Source organism: Megalobrama amblycephala, linkage group LG3 (assembly GCF_018812025.1).
Source record: "Megalobrama amblycephala isolate DHTTF-2021 linkage group LG3, ASM1881202v1, whole genome shotgun sequence".
Lineage (NCBI taxonomy): Eukaryota > Metazoa > Chordata > Actinopteri > Cypriniformes > Xenocyprididae > Megalobrama > Megalobrama amblycephala.
This window is the reverse complement of record NC_063046.1, coordinates 35,672,916-35,691,386: the sequence shown is the minus strand read 5'-3', so window position 1 is coordinate 35,691,386 and position 18,471 is coordinate 35,672,916. Positions and strand designations below refer to the sequence as shown.

The following is an 18,471-nucleotide window of genomic DNA, read 5'->3' as shown; positions in this document are numbered from 1 at the left end:
AGTCTTTGTGGGTCTGCCAGTAGCAAAGTCCAGCACAGTTTGTGTAGGATACTGAGGGATCCTATTCATAGCCACTCTGTCCATAGAGAAGCTAACTTCTCGCAGCAGGTCTGTCATCAGAGCTATGACCAGCTGATTTTGGGCAAAGTCATTTGGGAAGGCTGTAAACAGTTGCTTCATTGAGTTCGCCGTTTGGATCAGCAGGAAGCTGTGAGTACAGAGAACCACCACAATACCTTTCCGGGATTTGCAGGTGATTTGCAGGGTTTGGCTCTGTGTTGCAAGTTGTTCTCTCAGTTGTAGGCGGAGCTTGTTGAGATGCTGATGAGTGGAGTAGGCTGTGATGAGACTCGAGTCTCCTGGTTGGTACAGGTGCAACGACAGTGGCACCTGCCGTGCCATCAGTAGTTCAGTGGGGAACACCTGAGTTGACTCCTGTATGGTGTCTGTGATGGCCATGAGCATTAGAGGAGGTTCTACAGTCCAGTCTTTCTGGTCGTCTGACCGTGGAAACGTGACTCCTCTGTGTTGCAGTGGAGCTCTGTGATTTGGGTTTACAGTTTGGACTTGACAGCAAACCTGACATTCTTTGACATACTCTGCCACATCTTTCTGCATGCTGGGCCAGTACACCACTTGTTTCAAAGTCTCATAAACAGTTCTGGTGCCATGGTGTTTGGCACATGGTGTGTCGTGGGTGTATATCCGTTCACCCCCCTTTTGGCCCTGTGGCAGTATGACCTTTGGCACTGTGAGGACATCAGGGACATGCTTTAGAAAGTTCATTCCCACACGCAGCATGTGGTTGGTCTGATGTAGTCGTTTGTGGCCAGGGGCCGCCGTGGGACCAGATGCCGTGAACGGGAGGTTGGAGGGGTATGAGTGGTGGTGCAAAGCATTTCGCATGGAAGTGTTGGCAAGTTTGGTTGTCAGTGGCAGTGGCAGTAAGGCGGGACATGTTGCAGGAACAGTCCGCTGGCTGCGGGTTGTTGTTGCCACACTAAGGGTGGGTGAATGGGGTGGGTGTGACCATAGCTTGTTATGCAGGGTGCCAGTCTTGGCAAGGGCATTAGTTTGGTCGTTCACGCCTTTGTCACGCCCTGGTTGCTTTAAGCGTCTTTTCACCTTTTCCCCGTAAGCGATCATGTCGTGTGCTTGGGTGAGGTGATCACGTGTCTGGGACAGGTGTTGATGTTTCACCTGCTTGTTGCATTCAGTCTTGAAACCAGTTTGTTTCCAGCCCAGAAGATGGCATGTGAAACAAGGTCTGGCAAAGTGTGAGTCTGTGCACATGAGTTCTCTGATGTTATGAGCTGAGGAGACGTGAAGGGTTTTGAGGGTAGCTGCTGCTTCACCATACTGACATGACTGGGGACCCCACCTGCTGTTCTGTGGTTGGCAGGGTTGGTTGTTTAACCATCATACCCCTGCACTTGCCTGTAGGATGCCCTCATGGCTGTAGGAACGTCCATCGACGTAGGCCGTGGGCATTCCTTGGCACGCATTCTCTTTGAGGTACCTGTGACAGGTTGGTTCCTGTTGTCGGGGTACCTTTATCTTAAGTGTCAACGCTGGTGTGCTGTTATAGCAGTTTTGGCAGGCAGCTGAGTCTCCGCTCCGTGCAGACTTGTGCTTTCTGGCACGTCGTGGCAGTGGCACTTGCTGGTTTGACTTCCTGAAGTCGATGGTGAGTCGCCACTTGCTGTCTGGTTTGACAATGGACCAGATGGAGACTGAATAGGTGCTGTTGCATGGGCAGCTAACACCTTTTTCTTCCATGAAACGAATAGTTTCCTGCACTGGTTCATGTGAGGCAATAGGACCTTGTACTGTTTGATGCAGGTGGGAGGAGTGTTTGGTGTGTGGAAACACCCATTGTATGAAAGTTAGTGAGGCCACAGTCTAAAGAGTCTTTGGCAAATGACACTCTGGATTTGTTCAGGAACTGTTGAAGTTTTTGACAGTCTGCATCATTCTTTGGGACATTTGCATCTTTCTGAATCTGTTGGCCTTTAGACTCAAACCTTGGGAATGGCTCCTCCATGGTGGTGTCAGCTGTCAGATTGGCTATCAGAGGTGCAGCGCTTTCCTGAGTTTCCCAGGCAGGCTGGTTAGAGGTGTTGGTCCTCCATCAGCTCCGTTCTGCGCACCTGTTCTGTGGGTACCAATTTGATGGAAGTGATGGAGATGCTCTTCAAGGATGCTGTGAACTTGCGTTGTCTGAGCTTCCTTCTGGGACCATGGCAGCTGATATTAAGTTAATGACTGTTAACCTGAGCTCAAAATCATAGGGGCCGTGGTCCATTATCCATTCTAGATGGTAGGCTTTGGGAATGCTGCTGTCTGTGACCATGCATTCGTTGAGCCAACTGCAAACTGCATAGGGTGACACTTCAGTTAGGGGTGTGGCTTTTAGAACGAGTCCAAGTTCCATGCTTTCAGGTGAAAGTGTGAAGGAGCCCAGCGTGTGGCTTAGGGTTTGACCACATTGCCTGTTGAGCCAAACAGCACCCCCTTTGGTGTAAGGTGGTACTACAGTTTCCTGTGTGTGGAGCCAAACAGCACCCCCTTTGGTGTAAGGTGGTACTACAGTTTCCTGTGTGTGGAGCCAAACAGCACCCCCTTTGGTGTAAGGTGGTACTACAGTTTCCTGTGTGTGGAGCCAAACAGCACCCCCTTTGGTGTAAGGTGGTACTACAGTTTCCTGTATGTGGATCAGGATGCAGACCTCTTGGCCGGTCTGGGCTGACAGGAAGTTGGCAGTGTTGGCAGGAACAACAGGGAGCTGTACAGTCATTGGGGCCCACACAACTCCTTAGCATTGTCAATATGAACTTTGGTGTGCATCAGGAGGTCTGGAAGGACCAGGCAAGTGATGGGTTAGACTCAGGTCATTCCATTTCAAGTTCGAAACGCAGGTGCCCTTGACAGTCGTCATGGTTGGCAGACGAAAGTCTAGTGGGAAGTGTGTTTGCTTGTTGACGAATGGGAGGTCCGGTGTTCCTTCAATGAGAGCACTGAGCAGTGTATGGCTGAAGTTGTCTCCCCACAGTGTGAGAATAATGTCTGTTGTAGTTACATCATTCAGCTGTGAGTCTGTCATGATCTTGGAGCAGAAGGAGTTAAAGTCTATGGTGAGTTGAAGTGCGCCGGGTAGCAAACTTGAACTGTGCTCTGAGACAGTGTTCCCGCGGCTAGCTGTGAGATTTCCCGCGACCTCTGTGACCTGACCGTCTGACTCAGGTGGTCTGGGTGACTGGGAAGGCAGAAGTTCACACACTTGAGCCCAGATTTTCAGCGGTCTGGTGTTCAATAAGGGCTCAAAACAGTCTAGCAGGTCTTTGTGGGTGAACCAGGGAAACGTGTCCATTTGCGCTACGCACGCAGGAGGTACCGGGCTCACTCGACCAATGGTGTGGTGCGTGGGAGCTGTGTGTTCAAGGTGGACCTCATTTGGACTGTGCGACTGCACATTCAGCTCACATCTTTGTGACTTGAGAGTCTGATTTTGTCTTTCAGCTTCATTTCTCAGTCTTTCAAAAAGGTAAGGACAGGTTTCTGGGCAGTGATTGGAGACTGTGTAACTGGTTTGATTTTCTACAGTCTTTTCAGGAGCAGTTCTCTGCTTGGCTTGAGCTTCGTTGACCAAGTCTCGCAGCTGCTGAATAGACATGCTGCGTGAGCAGGCCAAGGCTGCCAGATGATCACTCACCGCAGGGTGCAGCTCTCGGAGAAGCAGAGTGTTGAAGATGAAATCTTCCTCCATTGCTGGCTGACCACGTGCTCTGAAGTAGGCCATTTGCAGTCGGCTGTAGCAAGTGTATGGGTTTTTCAGTCTGCCCCGTTTTAGGTCCATGGCAGCAGGGAGCCCTTGATCTGATGCAGGGTCAGAAAGCTTTTGGATCAGAGCCTGTCGCAGGTGCTGGCAGTTGGATGTGTCAGCTTCTGGCAAAGTTTCCTGGCCGCTGGACGTTTTGGGCAGTGGACTTTTAACCCCATTTGGAATTAGGGCTTCTTGACTGGTTAGGGGAAACTCGGTGATGTGTGTTTCCCCTCCCATGGCCACTTTTCAGTTCTCTGTAACCAGTGTCAAGTTCATTCACATAGTTTCTTTGTTGTTTCGGAGCCATAACTCCTTTCTGGGCCTGTTTAAGATGATTTTCACAGGTCAGAGCTTTAGTGTGTCTGTCTTTCGGCTTAGTCTCTGCTTTGGCTAGGGGAGCTTCGCTGTGTTGGAGTTTTTCAGTCAGTTCTCTACGCTCCAAGGGCTTTTTGAAGTCTTTGCAGCTCCTCCTGTAGCTCGGCTTTGGATTCATCCGCTGTCCAACGCTGGGCCTGGGTCTCGACGAGTCGCTGATCGTGGTGACGATGAATCTGGGCCTGATTCCTCCGGGCATCCTCCGCCTGGAGCTTGAGGTTGTGGGCGATGGCTCGGATGACTTTCGCCCATTCTTTGTAGCTCGGCGTCGGATCGTGGGCCATCAGTCGATTCAGGTTGTCGTCCAGCTGCTCGTTGATTGGGTGCTGGGGATCCACAGCGGCGTTGGGCAGGAACATGCTGGTCAGGGAGCCCAACCAGGTCTTGAGTCGGTCCCCGTGGGTGCTGGGGCTGGCTGCTCTGAACACGTTAGCTTGCTGTTGGCGAGAGAAAGACAGCACAAACAGAACCAATGCAAGCACGTGCAGAACTAACGACTTATAATAATGCATGATTATATAATTCTTTGGTTTGGTTCCAGTTAACTGGTGCAGACAGTTAGTGGAATGTAGGCTAGACACTTAATTGTCGATAGCCAAAAGGACCACGCGGGTCAATTTGTGTGGGTGAGTGCCGGATTTGAATAAAGATTTGACAGGCGGTAGCCCTAAGAGTCCTTTGATGACTCTCGCTGCTCGGTCGTCTATCTATTACTCAGTTTTCCGTGATGGCTCTCACAGGCTCTGCTTTTACATGAACTGAAAGAAACAAACACAGTAGAAAAGCAAAACAGAACAGAACAGAACAGGATGGATGCAGTTAAATGAAATAGACCGGTAAACAAATAGAGAGGATAAAACAATAAAATAAAACAGAAGGGCTAGAGGGGAGAAGTGAACTTAAGCTTCCTATCACAGCTGGGTTTATGACGGGGCCAGGCGAGTGCACTGTTGCGTCATAAAACCTAGAGGGATGGTATGGATCGAGAGTATAAGGGTTGGCCCGCACCTAAATAATCGAAGAATATGTAATATTCTGTGGCTTTCAACTAGGTGAAGTGACTGTATGTCACTAATTTAGGCCTGGGTGAATTGTGGGTGCTCAGATAAGAACTCAATGGCAGGCAACCTTTCCTAGACGTTCAAACACTCGACTGCGGTGTCCGTGGCCACCTGTCCCCTTTGCACCACGGTGCAACCTCTCAAACAGGGAACACCAGCACAATTGCGCACTTTGGCAAGGTATTTGCGCCAACGGCCAGGGTGACCAGTTTTCCCTGAACTCAGAGTCTGTCCCCTTTACGGGCAGTTACTCCAAATGGGCGGCTCTGTCGTGCAGAAGCCTGAGCAGGGAAATTAAACAAAATTGCCGTTTGTTGTCAACCTGGGCTCGTTGCCTCCCTGTACCTGATACACAACTCGCTGACGTCCTTGCGTGTTGCCCGTGATACGAGGTCAGAATGTCCCCGATTCACACACAGTTAGTGCAAGACCCGCCAGGCCAGGCAGCTCCACTCACTGGAACTCACTGGGGCGACCGTCAACTCACCACCAGGCGGTGAAGGGCCTTATCTGCAAATACACAAGTGGTCACACAAACACAGCTAAATTTAAATCTCAATTTAAATCTTGTTTAAACTCAATTTAAATAATCAAGTGTGTAGGATACAAGGAAATGAGCCTAAAATGACAGTCAGAATGAACTAATTAAACTAGAACTGAAATGAGCAAAAGGGGGTAAAGAAAAAAACAAAAATAGTTCAGATGCACTTGATTCAAATTTGCATTAAACAAGTGCGCAGAATAGCAGACTGGGAAAAGAGAAAGCAACGAGGATAATTTAGATGCACTTGATTCAAATTTGAATGAAATCTTGTTCAATTAAATTTAAATGAGTGCATAGAATAACAGAATGGGAAAAAGAAAGGAGAAAGCCTTCCCTATTTGTGATTTTTCCTAAAGAGAATTGCTTGTTGATGAGCAAAATGCCAACTGATTGACACTACTTAATTTTAAGATTCAATTAAATGTTATTTAATTAAATTTAAAATAAGTGTATGAAATAAGGGAGGCTTGGGTGTGCGTGAATGTTATTGCCAGCCAATAACAAACAGGACCCAGAACCAAGAGTGAATAAAATAAAACATTAAGTAACAAAAGGGAATGAATTTCCAAAGTAAAAATTAAGAAAAAAAAAAGAAATAACTCACGAGAAAGAGAGAGAAAAGACAAAAGGGAATAAATGAAATGAAACAAAGTAGAATAAAATAAAATAAAATAAAATAAGACTAGAGTACCTCTGTGAATACAGGAAAAGAATACAAGGAAAAGAGAATTGACTTATCTGGTAGTGTCCACCAGGGGGCGCACTCTCAGAAAGTGAATTCTCTTGTTGGAAGGAAAACTTAATTTAAATTAAAAATTTAAACGTGTTTAAATTAAATTTAAATCAGTAAACCACATTCCAACAACGATTAAAGCATAAACATAAGCATAACCACCAAAAGCAAATTACTTTTACAACTCCCTGCAGTATAGAGAAGCCAAAGATAATTTGGAGATAATTCAGTTCAAAACATGGAGAGCGGCTTTAACTCAGAACGTCCACGCGGTGGCGTCAATGAGTCCACACAACCAATAAGTAGGGATGGGTGCCACACCTGAACAGACTGCCCTCTGGCGTCTGGTCAGAGTTACTGCATCCACCTACTGTAATTCTCGTGAGAAAGTTCTTAGTTTTATTAAATTTAGAATTTAACTGCACTTAATCACGGGTACGAACCTTCAGAATCTCTGCGGATTCTTTGGTGCCAGTTACTGGACACAGCTATGCAACTTTTAATCACGAGTACACACTTTCTGGAATCTCGGCGGATTCTTTCATAAATATATATGTACCATTTTACTCACGGGTACACAACTTTGGGAATCAGTCCCTTATGGTGCAAATTTTAAATGCACACGACACGAATATGTAACTTTTGCGGGGTTTCCTCGCTGCTGTTACAGTTCACGCTGGATCAGGGCGTAAACCAGCTCCAAAATTTTACACATCAATCGATAAACCAGATGAACTGCTCTCCGATTAGATTTGTAAGGGGGATCACGTGGTTTGGGTAGCTAGGCCAAACGACGTAAACCCAGGAGCGCCAGCTATATTGTGAATTACTGGACGACACAAGTAATTCAGTTATAATAGCGGCAAATATAATAAGGCCTTTTTAAAGATAGGTGGGAGAAACTCGCCCCACAAATCTTTCAAAGCGCTGAATATGACTCAATTTGTTTATTCAAGCGGAAATTATTATTCAAAACTGTAACTTACTGCAAAGATTGTCGTCCTTCACAGATACGAGCTTGAAATATTAATGGACTGCAGTGTATTTCACGTTCAACAATTTACTACCGTGTTTTTAGACACAAAGCAGTTTGTTAACGTATCTTCAAAGTAAGGGACAGCGTGTCAGCTCACTGAATAGCGCGCGTTACACATTAAATCATACAAAATTATTCTACATTGCTCTTTTACCAAAAACCAAGTTTAAAACGTTGCTTGCGAATTCTCCACCAAATATGTAATATATAACGATGTAGCGGTTATTAATCAATTTATGGGTGGAATATGAATATAATAATTCATAAGGTTTTATGAATTATTATGCACATATTGACCCAAGGGGGAATTAAACATATATTGTGAATCAATTACAACGAATTATAATTAATTACATATATGATTAGTTCAGGTTCAATAATTATTTAGAGAAACTACCAGTTCGTCCAGCAAACCGTTGCTTCTCATAGAATATTATGAACGGAGTTATTCTCTGGCCATGAAAATAACTTGCTATTATAGCATCAAAGCATAAAGCGATCGAAAAAACATTAAAGTGACTTGGTCTTCAGTTGAAAGAACAAACAGAACAATCGAGCATGAATTAAGTGTTTAATATATGCAGCTACGACTACAGAGATTATACGTCTAAAATATATACAGAAGTATACACATATATATACACAAGAGTGAAAATGAAGAAAAGACAGGGAAAGAAAGATGATCAAAGAATGGCAAATTACACAGTTAAACCTTTTTGAGAGAGCCAGCACAGAAATCAGTTTAGACAAATTTCAGATAAATGATAATACTTGCTTATTGGTTCAAGTCCGTGTGTAGCAGTTTCAATGCGCTTGGCTTGGTTGGTCCTTTCCGAGAGGGTTTCTCCGGCGGGGTTTTCAAAAGAGGTTTAAACTTAAGTAACTTAACCGAAGAGAGAGAGAGAGAGAGAGAGAGAGTCCAAAGAAGTGGTCCCGAAGATGAGCGCGATGGCAGCGCGTGGTCACCGGCGGCGTCCAGGAGAGACGTGCACGAGGTGCTCGTGAGACAATCGGGAGAACAAAAGAGAAGGTGTGTGTCATTGTTTTTATGGAAACCCAAGCTAACACACCTCCTGAATTGTAGCGGCCAATAGATGCGCAGCACTATTTGGCGGGCAAAGTTCCTTTGTTTGGTCTCCTAGCTGAATTTGCATACTTAATGACTATCAGATCAGATTTCGAGATCGAGTACGTTCTTCACAGTATCATTAGACACATAGAAAAATGCATTTATCAGCTATGTGACATATCTCAGTGAATAGCTCGAGTCCGGAGCTTTACGGAGAGATCAAACTCGATACATCAGAAATGCATATAAAAGAAGTTATGGTTTACAGACAAAATTCTATCCTTAAAATGCACACTAGCACAAATACACTCATTTAAACACTAGGAAACATGCATACGCTTCAAAATACAGGATGGGTATATGTTGGCATAGTTGTATTTTACATATACAGTCAAAAATGTATGTTTGTGTGTTTCTGTATGTGTCTGTGTGTGTGTTTTTTGTGTGTGCCTGTGTGTGTGGGTGTTGGAATGTGGATCTGGCCCGTAGTCCACATGAGGGGCCCCTTTGATGTCCTAAGAGCAAGGAAATTGGGCCTCCTGTGTTACCTCGGAGGGCAACAAAGGTGTCAAGTGGGCTCATCTTTGGCAGACTGTTCGGAGCCGATTTAGTGATTAACGAACACAGTTCATCAGGTTAAAAGCGTTCTGAAAACTCCAAAGTTTATTGATTATCCTGATACATGTGCATATGCTACAGATATGATGTACTGTAGGGATGGGCATTTTAAAAAAATATTTCATTTGAACATTTGGGCTCATAAAAATCGAATATTCAAATATTTAAATGACGTTTAATGAGAAAGATGTTTTTTTAATTCATCAAGTTTTTGTCACCATTTCTGAACAAGCTCACGATTAGGCAATAAACACAAGATTACATTATATCTTAAGGATTTCTTTTAGTTTAAAACATTAAACAATATGCTCACAAAAATATAAAGAACAAAAGCATTTTTAATCTCAAGCTGCACGAATGAGAAAAACGTGAATAAATCAGACTGCTCCAGTTATCGTACAGAACGAACATATACACTCGAGTCAGCCTGAGGTTATCATGTTTATATTATTTCACATGTTCATGTTGAGAAAAACATTAATATCCATATGTGCGGGTCGGGTGAGAAAACACTGCGCTGACAGACGTTCAGAGACACAAAGATAGACGGTGAACTGAGAGAAGTTTCTAACAGCACTTTGTGTTTCTGGTCTTAAACCTGTCTCCCTCGACGAAACTAAAGGAAGCACATGTCTCGAGATCATTTTGCTATCAGATCAGTTATCTTCTCGACTCACTCGAGGTACAGCTGTGATTACCTGTCATGAATGCAGTGATGGACAGCTGTCTTTCCTCATTCGACTGTGTTTGGATTTCATGTGATTTCTCATTGTGCTGGTGATATTATGATAACTCAGTTTCATTAATTCATCTGATCAAAAGTAATTCCATTTAGTAAGATTATTTTCATCAAAGTAATTCCAATCTTCATGAGGCAGACGATGACATTATGTGATAATACAATAAACTTGTTAAATTCGCTCCACAGCGCCACTCAGTGAATTTAATTATAACTGCTAGTTTCAGTGTTTGGGATTTATCATGGAGTCACTGCATTCACATACAAGAATCAAAATGCTGAAAATCACTTCAACAGTTTAAACTAAAACACTTTATACTCAATATCTCACAATGAGTCTGAGTTCACATTATATTTGTGTAAAATTCTTCATCTTAATTATTTGTTTGTAAGATGATCTCTTCCTCTGTTTGTGTCTTTCTAGTCTACAGTACTGTGGCATTAGAGATGTTTCTTCTTTAACTCAGTCTTTGACTAACTCAAAAGCACTGCAGTTTTTAAAAGATCTTGATCCGAGAGGGAATATGATAGGAGACTCAAAGAAGCGGCTCCGTGACGTGCTACAAGACTCAAACTGTGTCCTGAGGTGAGGAAACATCACTGTGATATTAAAGATCTTCATTTTCCTCTGATATGAGAACAAACCTTTCTAGAAGTCAATCATTTCAGTTTGAGAATAGACTTGTTCAGATTGTAGGAACTAATAGTAACTCATTTTCACTTTGTTCCACTGAACACTGATTGTTTTCTCTTCTGTTCCTCCTTCTGTAGATGAAGATCTGTGAAATGATCATGAGAGGATCAGAAATCATCAGGTGATCCACAGAAGAGTCTCTACTGTGTCTATGAGGAGAAATAAATGTGTGATTAATGTGTAAATGTGTTTCATACAGATGGAAGAGACTCTTTACAGTTAAATAAAGCAGCATGTGTGTCAGCATGTGTATCAGAAACATGTGATATTGAATGATTAATGTTGCTTTAGTATTCAATCAAATGATGGTTTTGTTTTATTTAAAGGTGAACAGGAGGAAGAAGCTCAGATGAGTCTGTCAGCAGAAATCTTCAGGCTCTTCAGTATCAGGCCTACAAATATAATAATGTTTTGGATTGAACTCATCCATAATGATTAAAAAGTATCAGATGGACACAAATGGATGACAAGACTACAGAACAATAACTAATATTCTGATTGAACTAAATCTTTTAAACACTTTATAATTAAATGAATTACCTAAAGATATGCAAGTAAAATCCCTGTAGAAGTGTTTTAAGTGTTTGTGAACAGGTAAGGATCTCAAACTGAAGTAGTCTGTATCAAACAATTGTTGAAAGTGAGAATTTTGGGGGATCACGTGACCCACCGATAGCAATGGCGGCGTAGTTTGATTGCTCCCAGACTCGGTATCCTGAATTTATCTGTTCTCAGTAAACCACCAACGCTTGATTCGTTTTTGATTGCTTTGCTAACGGGGCAACGAATAAGGATGGCAAAACGTCAATTAACATTGGCTTCCCCGGAGAAAAAGCGAGTTAAAGACCCTAATTGTGTTCCTGAGGGGGAACTTCGCGCCATTGTTGCTAACGAGCTAAAGACGCACCTCAGCCTCATTAGAGAGCTATTTAAAGAAGAATTCGCCCCGATTGCGGAGAGGCTTGGAGGACTGGAAGAGGAACGTTCGTCGGATAAGAAATCATTTTGACAACATGCAGGCAGCCCTCCGTAACACAAAAAAAGACACCGTGGAGATTAAACTAGCGGTGGACTCCCTTCAGGAAAAGTTGGCAAGAATCGAAGATAAAAGTCGCCAGTCCAATATCCGTCTAGTAGGGCTAAAAGAGGGTGTGGAAGGAGATGACCCTTTAAGATTTATACAAAATCAGCTCCCTAAATGGATTCCCTCTCTTGCCGGCAAAGTAATGGAGATTGAAAGAGCCCACCGTATATATAGCGGCGAACGCTCAAGAACAACCCCTCGTACATTCATCTTCAAGTTGCTACGTTATCAAGATCGGAATGCGATCCTGAATGAAGCCCGTGCCGCTGGACAAATTCTTCATATGGGAACGCAGTTGCTTTTCTTCCCAGATTACAGCACCCATACTTCGGCTAAGAGGAGAGCGATGACATCGGCGAGAAAGAAGCTAACTCAGCTGGGAATAACGTCCTTTTTGCTTTACCCCGTGGTTGTGAAAGTTACTCATCGAGGGAAGATTTCACTTCTTGAGACACCAGCGGAGGTTGAAAAGTTCGCTCTCGATCTGGATCCCGCCGTAAAGTCTTCTCGGAAGGGAGCTGTATCGGCGGCGTCACGAGAATCTGAGGTGAATGAAGACGAATCTGCAGTTCCTATGGAGGACCTTACTGAGAAAATTTGATTGTCTTTTCATCCGGAAAATGACCGGGTTGGGTGATGACGGACGAGCCGCACTGCTAAATTGGCCGCGTATCCAAATAATGTTACTTCAGGGCAGGTAGAAGAGTGTGTTCCAACTCTTCGCTTACTGCCCATTTTGTTACTGTTCTTGTTTTGCTTTTTGTTTTATGCCCAAGACCGTCCAAGTAAGTTTAACTTGTATTATCCATGTTTTTTTATGCGTTATGTTTATAAACGTGTATGTGTATGCATTTGTTTTGATCACCGATATCTTTCCGGGATCACCGCTATCTTCTCTTCCCGCCTCAGTTCTGGTTGGGCTGGTCTGCTCTTCCTTAGTAATATATGGCTATAAATATATTGTCGTGGAACGTCAATGGGTTAAATAGCCCCATTAAACGAACTAAATGCTTGGATTATCTAAAATGCAAAAATGTCAATCTCGCCCTTATACAAGAGTCTCATTTGAAAGCAGCTGACGTGCATCGCTTTCAAAATAGGTACTTTAAAGTGATATGCTCCTCTTCGGCTGCCAACAAAACTAAAGGGGTGCTGATTGTGTCTAAGCGTAATTTTGATTTTTCAATTATAAGATCGGGTGGAGATACAGAAGGCCGAATCACTTATGCTGTTGGTTCCGTAAATAATACTAAATATGCTTTTGTGTCTGTATATGCACCCACTGAAGGTGATCCCTTATTTTTTCAAGAACTTTTACGTTTAGTTGTGAGTTTAGAGGACTGTCTTGTGGTGCTAGGGGGCGATTTTAATACTGTGTTGGACCCCCAGTTAGATAGATCTCATGCCTCTAAGGCTGATTCAATCATTTCTGGTTGTTTTAATTCATTTTTGCGACACACTAACATATGTGACGTCTGGCGTTTACAAAATGACGGTGTTAAGGATTATACGTTTTTTTCAGCTCGTCATAAGAGCTATTCAAGGATTGATTATTTACTTATGTCCCCTTCTCTTATCCCCTTTATTAGTAAAGTTAATATTCTGCCACTTCTTTTATCGGATCATTCTCCAGTAATTACATCTTTAACCGCGGTATCGTTGGGCTCCAGACACAATCGCTGGAGATTTAATACCTCCCTATTACAAGACTGTACATTTGTGGCTGAACTACGCAGCTCCTTGAAAGAGTTCTTACAGATCAACAAAGATTCAGTCTCTAACCCCCAGGTATTGTGGAAAAATCTAAATGTTTTATTAGGGGTAAATGTATAAGCTTTTCATCCTTTAATAAAAAGCGTAGAGAGAGCTGTAAAATTGAATTAGAAAATCAAATCTATTTACTAGAGAAAGAACTAAAAGGCAAATTTTGTGAATCTAAAGCTAAAAAAATTAAAGTTCTTAAATCAGAATTAAAATCTATATATTTACATCGAGCAGAATTCATCATTCATCGTACAAGACACTCTTATTATTTCCATGGTGAGCGCTCTTCTAAGCTGTTGGCTTTGAGGCTGAAAGATGCTGAATCTAAGGCCAGTATATCCGCTATAAGGCATGAGGGTACAGTATATACTCAACCTAAGGACGTAAATAGGACATTTGAATCCTATTACAAATATCTGTATACTTCCGAATCCAGCACTGACCCAACTAATTTTGATTTATTCCTTAAACATCTAAATCTTCCTAAATTAGATGACTCTCAACGCAATATATTAGATAGCCCATTGACAATCGGGGAATTAAAATCTGCCCTGGATTCCATGAGCACTAATAAAGCCCCTGGGTTAGATGGGATTCCCCCAGAGTTACTGAAGATATTATGGGATATAATAGCACCCTTGATTCTCAACTCGCTTAACTTTGCTTTAGAATCAGGTGCTTTACACAGGGACCAAAACACAGCTTTAATAGTTTTGCTGCTGAAGAAAGGGAAGGATCCACTTGAATGCTCTAGTTATAGGCCAATTAGCCTTCTGTCCACAGATTCTAAGCTGATGGCAAAAGTTTTGGCCCTAAGATTGAATAGATGTGTAGGAGACTTGATAAGCCATGATCAATCAGGTTTTCTAAGGGGGAGATTTGCGGCAGACAATATACGTAGGCTTCTTCATATTGTGCAACAAGCAGACTCCTATACAGCTTCTTCTGCAGTTCTTTCTCTGGATGCAGAGAAAGCTTTTGACCGAATTGAGTGGAATTTCTTGTGGTCTGTCCTAGAGCATTTTGGATTTGGCTCTTTTTTCTTGCGAGCTGTTAAAACTATTTATTTTAATTGTTCAGCCAGGGTACTTACTGGTGCTTCAATTTCTCCTTCCTTCTGTCTTGGCAGGGGCACTCGTCAGGGATGTCCCCTGTCACCCCTGCTTTTTAATTTATCATTGGAGCCTCTGGCCCAAGCGATCAGACAATGCCCTGCAATAGCACCTATAAGCTGTGTGAATACATCCCATAAAATTTCACTCTATGCCGATGACGTTTTGTTGTATGTATCAAATATCACAGATTCGGTTAACGAATGCTTAAAATTATTTGATACATTCGGTAGACTGTCCGGTTATAAAATTAACTGGAGCAAATCAGTACTTCTGCCCCTCAACCTAGCTGCCAAATCAGAGATTCAGGCCTTACCTAATATGATTCCCGTTAGTGACCAGTTTAACTATCTTGGAATTAGAGTTTTTCTTTCATTATCTCACATCTCCAAGTGGAACTATCAGTCTCTTCTTGATAAGATCACAAGTAATCTTCTCTGTTGGTCTCCACTCTGCTTGGCGCTGCATGGTAGGATAGCCACAGTTAAGATGAATATACTTCCAAGGGTAAGTTTTTTATTTTCAGTGTTACCTCAGGCACCACCTATTGGTTATTTTAAAAAGCTTAATACGGCAGTAACAAAATTCTTATGGAATAATAAAAGGCCTAGAATTCGACTTAAATCTATGCACTGGCTAAAACCTCATGGTGGCTTATCCCTACCAGATTTTTGGTCTTTATTACGTCTACAAGATTTATCCTTTACTAATGTATCGAAGAAAACACTGGAAAAGTTTGGCCCAATTATAAGTAATTCTATTAAAATCTGGAAAGCAGCAGAAAGGATTATGGGAGTTTCAAATCTCTATTGTGAATCTACCCCCATCTGGCATCATAATAATATTTGTACTGGTAACAAACCATTCGTTTCCAAATGTTGGGTTGAATGTGGTATTTACACTTTAAAAGATCTATACAATGATTATGGGCTCAAGTCCTTTCAGATTCTAAAAGATGAATTCTCCCTCCCAGGATTCTCCTTTTTCTTGTACTTAAGATTGAGATCTGCATTGAAAGCATATGGTGTACCCTGGTCGACTAAACTATCTCCTCATCCTATGATAAACTGGATAGATTCTAGTATGGATTCTAGAGGTATTGTGAGTATAGTTTATAAATCGCTTGTGATACGACAGTACTCAAATATTCCGATTGAGAGCTTCTGGGAGAGAGAACTTAACACTCTGATTGACTGGGACATTGTCTGGAGAAATTGTTTTGCTACCTCAAAGAACCCAGCACATCAAATGATTCATTATAAGTTAATCTATAAGGCGTATGCCACCCCCTGTTTATTGTATAAAATGAAAAGAAAGCCTGACCCTTTATGTCACCTATGCAGCAATGCAAGTCAAGGTACATATATGCATATGTTCTGGAACTGTTCTAGAATTGAGATGTTTTGGTCCTCGGTGCAGGACATATTGACTGATCTTCTAAAAACTCAGATCCAAAAGGATCCACTGCTTTTTCTTTTGTTGGATGATTCCTCACTATCACTGTCGGCCAATCAAATGAGGATTTTGTCTGCTGCCCTTACTGCTGCCAAAAAGGTTATCCTGAGACTTTGGTTTGAGCCATCTATCCCTGCTACGTCTACTTGGATGTCCTATATGCTGGACATTGCTCTTTTGGAGTGTACCACAGCTAAAGTGCATGGCGCCACCAGAAGGACAGTACAGTTTTGGTTGGACCTTATTGAGTCTTTATCAGACCTCTTGAAATCTTGAGAGGTATTGGTTATACCTCTTAACAATGATTCCCCTCTTTCTTTTTCTTTTTTTTTTTTTTTTTTCTTCTCCCCTCTTGTCTCTGTATCTTATGAATGTGGGCGGATCTTGGGCTTTGTTGTAAATAGTTATAAATCTAAATTGTTTAAGAAATAAAGAATCAAAAATTGAGAAGTGAGAATTTTGAGGATTCAGAGAAAACAGAAACAGTAACTTCATGTACTGTAAAAATAATTATAATTATAAATTATAAAACTTCATATTCTTACTGATCATGCTCACTGGAGAAGCATTGTGGCTGTGGAATACCCATAATCCCCTGCTCTTTAATAATTTTGTGTTTACAGCAAAGATCTGTACTGTAAATAATTGGTATTTTGAACTGGAGTATAATTAGTTGATAACAAATCTGTACATTTATTTCTGAATTTGTATATTCCTATTTACATTTTTGTTTGTTTGGATTATTTTAATTGTGTTATTTCTTTGTCTATTACCAAAGATAAAAGAATAAAATTGATTAAAAAAAAGTTTAAACGACTCACCAACCAAACAGAAATAGGACCCCTCTGCAGCAGAATATGTCCATTTGTCATCAAAACTGTCAAGTTATGTAGGGATTCTTCTCTGCCTCAATGTCTGCCCAAACTTGACAAAGGCTTCAATCAACTCTTGACTGCGCATGGAATAACTCAGAACATCCTTTATCATCGAAGCAATTTATTTTCAGTAACAACTTGATCCTCATTTGCTTTTCTTCACAGGTTAATTCAGATGCTTAGTCAGATGCTTAGCTTAATAATCTAAACATAGAAACATACAAATATATAAGTTACTACACACAGCAATGAGATCAGTTAAATATGTTTAACTCATTTAGACTACAAACAATATTAGAGTACGCATAAATCACATAAAGTACAGTACATAGCAGTTCAACCGCAACACTAAATCAAACGTGCAGTGGCGTGCGGTCCATATAAGCTGCGAATGCTGATATTTGTATTTTTATAGCCTACTTATTTTATTATAATTACATTTTACTTTTTATTTATAATATACTGCTAATACTAACTATATTATAGGCCTACTTATTTTTAATTATTAATTTAAAAAGTACTTCTGGCATACATTTAAATTGACGCCATGGTGTTTTTAATTTGTCGTGTCTGATTTAGTGTCCTAAACCAGGGGTTCCCAAACTTTTCAGCCCACGACCCCCAAAATAAAGATGCCATTGACTCGCGACCCCCGCTATCCTCGGAGGTGGTTAAAGTATAAATGTTGTGCGCAATGGCGCACACGCACTAACGCCTGTTTCACACATACTCTGTTTGCAGTGCGCATTGTTCTGTGCCCATATTAACGGATTTCACACTGCACGCGGATGCAGTCCGGCAGTGCGTTCCAGGAGCGTCTGCAGCAGTGCAGCGATCATTTACGCGCCGAGTCTATTTTTACTGTGCTGCACAGCGCTGAATTAAAACGACGGCGCACTGGCGCATTAAAATAAACATGTATTGACGCAAAAAAACTAGTAATTTCACCATAGATGCATATAGGCTCACCACCCGTCCCGCATTTTGCGGGACAGTCCCGAAATTGGGAGCTTTGTCCTGCGTCCCGCAAGACTTAAGTATTGTCCTGCATTTCATTTATGTCTGATTTTTTTCATCCCTGAAATTACAATACAACAGTAAGAAATATAATAAAAACTGTGACTGGCATTTAAAAATCTATTTGTGCAGCCGTCATATTCTAGCTATGAAAATAACCAACCAACGAAATAGAGAGAGATTTTCCCGTTGATGACAACTGAGTGGACAGCGCAAAGGGATAAGTGCGGGCCTCAAAGTCGGTAAACACAATTACACCAGCAAGGATTTCATCTCACATACTATTTAAGAACCTCAAGAGTTGCTCAAAGCTGCCTAAATCGATGATTAAAAGCATGTAATCATCCATTCTGATGGCAAATATTTCCAACGAACGGCGGCGTCAAGCACCACCCACGGAAATGGTCTACGGAAAAACGAGATATTCTTCATTTGTTTTAACCAAAATTGCGACGTTCAGACACGACTTTCT

At 41.9% G+C, this 18,471-nt stretch overlaps 1 protein-coding gene and 1 long non-coding RNA gene across 2 annotated transcripts in view; both read left to right on the top strand.

The window, feature by feature from the left end:
- Positions 1-18,471, top strand: part of LOC125265197 (NACHT, LRR and PYD domains-containing protein 12-like) — a 260,299-nt gene that overhangs the window by 101,563 nt on the left and 140,265 nt on the right. The window lies entirely within an intron of this gene.
- LOC125265198 lies at positions 10,432-10,877 on the top strand. The gene is made up of 2 exons (XR_007184225.1): positions 10,432-10,584; positions 10,770-10,877. It is a non-coding gene; the product is annotated as an uncharacterized LOC125265198 (long non-coding RNA).